At 39.2% G+C, this 6893-nt stretch overlaps 1 protein-coding gene across 2 annotated transcripts in view; it reads right to left on the reverse strand.

Annotated features, from left to right (window-relative positions):
• The window catches only part of ABCA12 (ATP binding cassette subfamily A member 12), a 286187-nt gene extending 279305 nt beyond the window's left edge, over positions 1-6882 (reverse strand). For both annotated transcript variants that reach the window (XM_054700067.1, XM_054700066.1), the window contains exon 1: positions 6686-6882. The gene's annotated coding sequence lies outside the window, so the exon portion shown is untranslated. The remainder of the gene's footprint in view (positions 1-6685) is intronic.
• Positions 6883-6893: the final 11 nt, after the last annotated feature.

Raw genomic sequence — 6893 nt, forward strand, 5'->3', positions numbered from 1 at the left:
AAATAATGCTCATTCTCTATTACATTACTTCAGGGACTTAGTGCTTGCCCTGTAATTTCCTGCTGTTATATCCACGTTGAATCAATTATCAAAAAAATAAATAAAAGACCAAAGAAGACACATTTTTGAATGTATATTGAAAAACCCAGTGTCACAAAAGTGAGACCTAAAATTATATTTATTTACAGTTGACATACCCAACATTTAATGACCAAAAAAGTGATATTAAATTATATCGCTGTTATTCTGAAATAATTCTGCTGCTTGGAAATTATTTTGTTCAATAATAAATAGATGCGGGCCTCCCCTGGTGGCGCAGCGGTTGAGCGCTGGGCTGCGAAGCTGCCCGCGGCCTCTGCAGCGCCGGTTCGATCCCCGGCTGCCAGGCGAGGGTCCCACATGGCGCGCAGACCTCTCCTGCCGCCCGCTGCTCCCCTCAGCAGTGTACTTCGTCAGTCTGCCTGCTCTGCTCTCCCCTCTGGCTCTGGTGAATTCTCTCACCCTCCCGTGCTTCTGACTGTACCCAGTGCTTGTATAAATAAATAAATAAATCTTTAAAAAAAAAAAAATAATAATAATAAATAGATGCAGTATATGGACTAGATTCTAGGGGAGAGGGGAGACATATGACTGATGACGTCTGTGTCTCATCTTATAATTAAGCACACGGACAGTTTTTTCACTACTCTTGAAGGCTTACATATTTTTTGCTCCAAGAAAAACATCCATGAATTTTATTATGATCTTATTGCTCCTAGTGATCCAAAATATTTTTCTTTTGCTATTGATTTTTTATATGGAAGTTTTCCAGATGTTAGATGGAAGATTATAGCTTAACCTTGCAACCAACCTTTTCTCGAAAAACACTTAGGATATTGGTTTCGAGTTCTGCAAATATGATGTAATATAAAAGATTTTATTTTTATGAATAAATTGTGAGAAAGTACACCTGATTAAATGAGTTTGTCTCTGTAAAGTGATTACAAACATACTTGCAGCATGGAGTATGTGATGTGAGTGATGTGTAATTTTAGCCATGTATTTATAATGGACACAGACATTGCTGTAGTTACACCTTTGTGATGGGCACTGACACAATGCTAGAAGTCAGTGTAACATGTTGGTGAAATAATTTGTGTCAGTTTAACATAAATTCATACAAATCATTTCCTTTAAAATTTAATGCAGACAACATTTTTATGAAAACTCTGAATGATGGAAATTTATTTTCCCAGGTTTTCAGAAAAAAAATTGCCTACCTTTAAGTCTACATACATTCAACTAGTTTATTTCTAAAAGTAAAAAACGATGTATTGTCATATAACCCTGAAATAAACTATTTTGACAAGGTAATCTGTTTACTGCTTCTGAGCAAGGGGAAGAGGACAGGTTTCATGCGATTTTTTTTTTTAAGATTTATTTATTTATGTATATAAGAACTGGGGTACAAGCCAGAGGTGTGGGAGGTGAGAGGATCCACCAGAGACAGAGTGGGGAACAGAACAGGCAGACTGACTGAAAAAATGCACTGCTGAGGGGAGCAGCAGGTGAGTCAGGAGAGGTCTGCTATGCCATGTGGACCTTCCCTGACAGGGAATGGAACTCGCTCTGCAGAGGCTGCAGACAGCTTCACAGAGCTGCCCTTAACCTCTGGCGCCCCAGGGAGGCCCTTCATCCTATTCTTTAGGGTCCTCTATCGAGCATAAGAAGAGTCTATATTAGGCCAGATTCTATTTCTGTATTTTCTGGTGATAATTATATTCTGAACATCAAGCTTTAATACAGCTTTTCATGTTGTTAGAAACATACCCTATTTATAGAACCGAAAATGTAGGATTTTAGAGTCAGAGGAACTTATATTTCTAATCTAAAGAATTAAAATAGTATAATATGGGCCTCCCCGGTGGGGCAGCGGTTGAACGCTGGGTTGCGAAGCTGCCTGCGGCCTCTGTGGCGCCGGTTCGATCCCCGGCTGCTCCCCGGCCACAGGAGGAGGGTCCCACATGGCGCGCAGACCTCTCCTGCCGCCCGCTGCTCCTCTCAGCAGTGTACTTCGGTCCTTCTGCCTGCTCTGCTCCCTGCTCTGGCTCTGGTGAATTCTCTCACCCTCCCACGCTTCTGACTGTACCCAGTGCATGTATAAACAAGCAAACAAACAAACAAACAAACAAATAAATAAATAAAAACATGCCTCTATTAAGGAAAAAAAATAGTATAATATGCATTTGCCCCTATATATTATTTAATATCACAGAGATAGGAGGAAGATATGAAGAGTACATTTACAGAGTCTGACACCAAAATCATGAATTTATATAAATTAGAATCTATATAATCAGTCCTAAGTCTCTGGAATATTTTAAGGATTTTGGCAAAACAAAATATACTACATTTCTAATTTTAGATAATTCTTAAAGCTTAGAATTTATAGTTGAATCTTGCTATATTAATAGTAATTTTAATAGTGTTGAGCATAAAGCACTTTAAGAAATTTTGCATTTTACAGCAATTGACAAATGACATAACAATTCTTATATTCTGTCCAGATGAAAACTGTAATGTAGAAATATAATGGGAGCCACATATGTAACTTCAAATTTCCTAGTTGTCATGTTTAAAACAACAAAAAGAAAAAATGTAAAATTACTTTAAATAATATATTTTATTTAACTGAATATATTAGTTATTTCAACATGCAATCAATTAAAATTATTAGTAATATCTTATATTATCCTGGTTCTAAGTCTTCAAAATATAGTGTCTGTTTTACATTTACTGAACTCTCAGTTCAGACCAGACATGTTTCAAGTGCTCAATTGTCACATGCAGCTAAATTGGGCAGCACAGAAAAAGAGAGTTCAATAGTTAACAGCTCTCTGTATTAAATGCAGATGAATCCTGTTTTTAGCTAGTCTCTTTCTGAAACAATTATTTAAAGATTTTTAAAAATCTTTTAGGATGTTTTAAGCTACTTCTATAGAAGACGCAAAAGCAAGCAGCTTAAACAGAAAAGACTTATTACTCAAATAACAAGAACTTTTAAAGTGGGGTGGCTCAAGATCTGGTTCATTTAGAACCTTCAAGATGGCATCAAAACCCCAGATTCATCTTCCTTTTGCCTCAAGGTAGTTCTTATGATTAAAAGATGTTTGTTCATGTGGGTTGCTCTGAGGCCGCGGGGACTGAACGGGCACTGCAGAGGCTGTGGACAGCTTCACAGCGCTGCGCTCAACCTCCTGTGCCACCAGGGAGGCCCCCAAATATAATAAACCTTAAAAAAAAAAAAAAGAATATGGAGGGCCACCCTGGTGGTGCAAGGGGTTAAGCACCGCACTATGAGGCAGTCTGCAGCCTCTGCAGCAGGAGTTCTATCCCCGCCCCGACCAGAGAGAAATCCACATGACGAAGCAGACCTCTCCTGTCTCACCCACTGCTTCCCCCAGCAGTGTATTTCAGTTATTCTGCCTGTTCTGATCCCCACTCTGTCTCTGGTGAATCCTCTCACCCCCCGCATCTCTGGTCTGTACCCTAGCTCTTGTATGCATAAATAAATAAATCTTAAAAAAAAAAGAATATGGAGATTTATAAGTTGTAAAAATATTAAATGGAAATTCTAGAGTTGAAAAATACAATGATGGAAATTAAATAATCACTATGGGACTCAAGAGTAGGTTTCAATCAACAGATAAAGAATGACTGAACTTGAAGATAAGATACGTGTATACTATCTGAAAAACAGAAAGAGAAAAACAAGATGAAAAACATAGTTTCAGAAAAATATGTAATTCCATTAAACACACCTCACATTTACAATGGAGTACCAGGAGAGAAAAAAGGGACAGAAACCAATATTTAAAAATGTCTTTAAAAGCCCCAAATTTGATGAAAAGCATTAATTTACACATCGAAGTAGCTCAAGGAACCCTAAGTGGGGTAAAGCCAAACACATCCAGAGCGAGGCAATCTAATTCAAAATGTTCCTTGACTTGTTCCCTTCTCACCCTCCCAGCAAAACTCCAATGCTGAGTGAGCTAACTATCTGTCTTCTTTGTGTCTACATGAGAGCTACTGAGGCACTGAAGGAATCACATACTTTAACAGTCTATAAATTCACTGTCATCAAATTCAGCTGCTTCTTCCTTATGACTTTGCCCTCACTCTGAATCTCCTTCCCAATACATCTCACTCAGGGAGAGTCCACTGCCATTAATATGCTGAGGGGTGAGGCTGACACCTCCAGGAGAGACTGATCTCTGAGTCATTTCCACTAACAAGCTTCTCTGCTACCTCTGGAAAAATTTTTGTGCATTCCCAGACACAAAAAATAAACTTGCCAAATAACACATAAAAGTTAAGGTAACACCAATATATAGTAAAAGCAGGAACAATATAATAAATATATAGCTTGTGTAACGTAGTTCCTGGGGAAGAAGTTTGGCAGGACCACTCTTGCTGCTTTGTGTGCTCATTGCCTCTATAATGGCTGCTACAAAACAAATATGGAACACTATATATTCACTTATTGACTTTAGTAATAAAAGCAAAAATCCTTTTCAGATTTCTTCAGAGAAAATAGGTACTAATTTAGGTCTTTCACAATAGTGAAGTAGCATCACTCATGATTTGGTCTGGAATCTGCAGTTCATCCTTTTTTTTTTCAGTCCATATGGCAGTAGTCTAAAGATCTCTACAAAAATCCCTCTAATGCCATGTTTCCTCTTTCTGTTAATATTTTCTGGTTGTACCTAACTATGTTGCTATAGTTTCATCCCATCATGAGCTCCTTCAGGATAGTGATTAGATGATATTCATCTCTGTCTTTCTGACACTGTCTTTCTGACACTATAGTCTGACACTGAATGGCACTTTTGTGCCATTCAAGCAGAAAAGACTCAATAAATATTTATTAAGTTAATACTTGAAATTCTCATGCATGAAAAATGCCAAGTGCCTAAGTATTGTTGATAGTCTTTTTATCACTAAATCTCAGCATTATTTTGCTTTTCTCTACTGTTTTCTATAAATAAGTAATAGTGACTGGCCAGGGAAATTACTAGCTTTGAACCTTGTCTTTTTTAATTCAAAGTTGGCAAACACACTCTGAAGGATAATCTTAATATATTTCTCTTGGAAATATGAGAAATATTCAGAGCAAGGAGTTCACATAGTCAGAGATTATAAAATAGAATTCTTGATTCTAGCCAATTCTTTGGGGGGAATAAAGAAGCTACCGGAAAACTTAAACTTAGTGATGGCAGGAGTAAAAAACAGAAATAGTATGTGGGTAACAAAAAAAAAAAAGTGGCTTTTAACAGCTGGGTGCCCCAGATTAAGAATTAAAAAATAGGCAGTAGAGAACTATTATTTTGCAATGTAATTCTAATAAGGAACTCTCTGAAAGTAAGGAAATTTCCCCCTGCCCCTCTAGATTCTTCTCAGGCTGGATGCACCATGAAATTAACATCATCGGACATATTAGCTTTATGCTAATTAGCATTAATTGCATACCTATGGAGAATCTGTAAGATGTGGATTCTAAAGCCATTGGGGCAAAATGAAGATGTATATTATCAGCCAAAAAAGGGGACAGGGGCTGGAACTTCAATGTGAAGAGAGGAAATCACATGACAAAGAGAAAGTGACTCATGAGAAAGGCTAGATGTTTGCTCCATTTGACATAGGTTTCTGTGATAAAAGGGTTATTTCTGATGAAATCCTGATTCTGGGTTATACCCCTCGTTTTCACTCTCCTAGGTTGTTACAGGACTAGTAAAATTTTCTTATGAGCACGCAGGGCCTTGACTGACCTCAGTTCAAATGATCCACTTGCTAAAGTGGTAATGTCCTTCAGAACATCTAAAACTATTGCTTAAGACAGCAATCTGTGTCTATTTTGTGACAACGGTGTTATTTTCTAAAACAAATGTGTTCTGTTCTGTGTCCGGTATTTTTAGTGAGTTAAAAACAGTATCGCCTTCTCTGTCTTAGTTCTTTTCATTCAGCTTGGGCCAAATATTTACTGATTTTCAATTTAGGCACCATCTTTAAGTGGAGTGCTGCTTGGGTGCCAGCTGTTATAGGACAGCCCCGTTATTGAACGGGTTGCCTGGCTGTGGGTCCTCATCTGCGCCCTTAAAAGGGACTTATTAATACTCCACTACAGACACACACAAAAGGTTAATAAAGGTTTATTTACAAGGGAAAAGGAAATAAGGAAAATGTACAACTCAGGGAGAAAATAGGGAAATAAAGTCTTTAATATTATCCTACCCGATCCGCCCACCTGGAAACCCAAAGTCACTCTCAGGGTTGGCCAGACAATGCCAGCTGGCAGGGAGCCAAAATGGGGGACCCCCCCCCCCAAAGCCCATGTGTCTGCCTTTATACCAACTTGGCTGCTTAACCCCACCCTCAGGTCCCAGCCACCTTCCCTTTGGTGGTGATGGGATTTGGAGTTCCCAGTGTCTTTGGCTTTTGGCCTGGGGTGGGGGTGGAGTCCACAAAGCCTGTATGGAATTAGCTTTAGGGCATCCTTTTCCCCCTAACCATTTTATCACATGAAACGTCATTTTCACTTCGTTCTGTCGCTAATGTGTGATCTGCGGAATCATTCACTTCACCTTCAAGCCTTTTTTTAAGTTATTAAAACGGTAGCACGGTAAAGGATTGCCAACATCTTCCCTACCTTTGCCGCTTTATAAACTACTCCTGGTGTTTCTCTCACTTTTATCACCAGCACAGCCTCTGGGGACACACTGCCTTGGGCCATAGGCTTTTGCTCCCGAGGCCCTCGGGCTGCTACACTTTGGGGTGCGGAGACCAGCTTAAGAGTCGAGGCGCCCCTCCTCTGGTCCTCAGCGCCCCGAGCCGGCTGCCCCGGCCCCCAACCCCCG

The sequence above is a fragment of the Talpa occidentalis genome, unplaced genomic scaffold, assembly GCF_014898055.3.
Source record: "Talpa occidentalis isolate TD23 unplaced genomic scaffold, MPIMG_talOcc4v2.1 talOcc4.3, whole genome shotgun sequence".
In the NCBI taxonomy this organism is placed as follows: domain Eukaryota; kingdom Metazoa; phylum Chordata; class Mammalia; order Eulipotyphla; family Talpidae; genus Talpa; species Talpa occidentalis.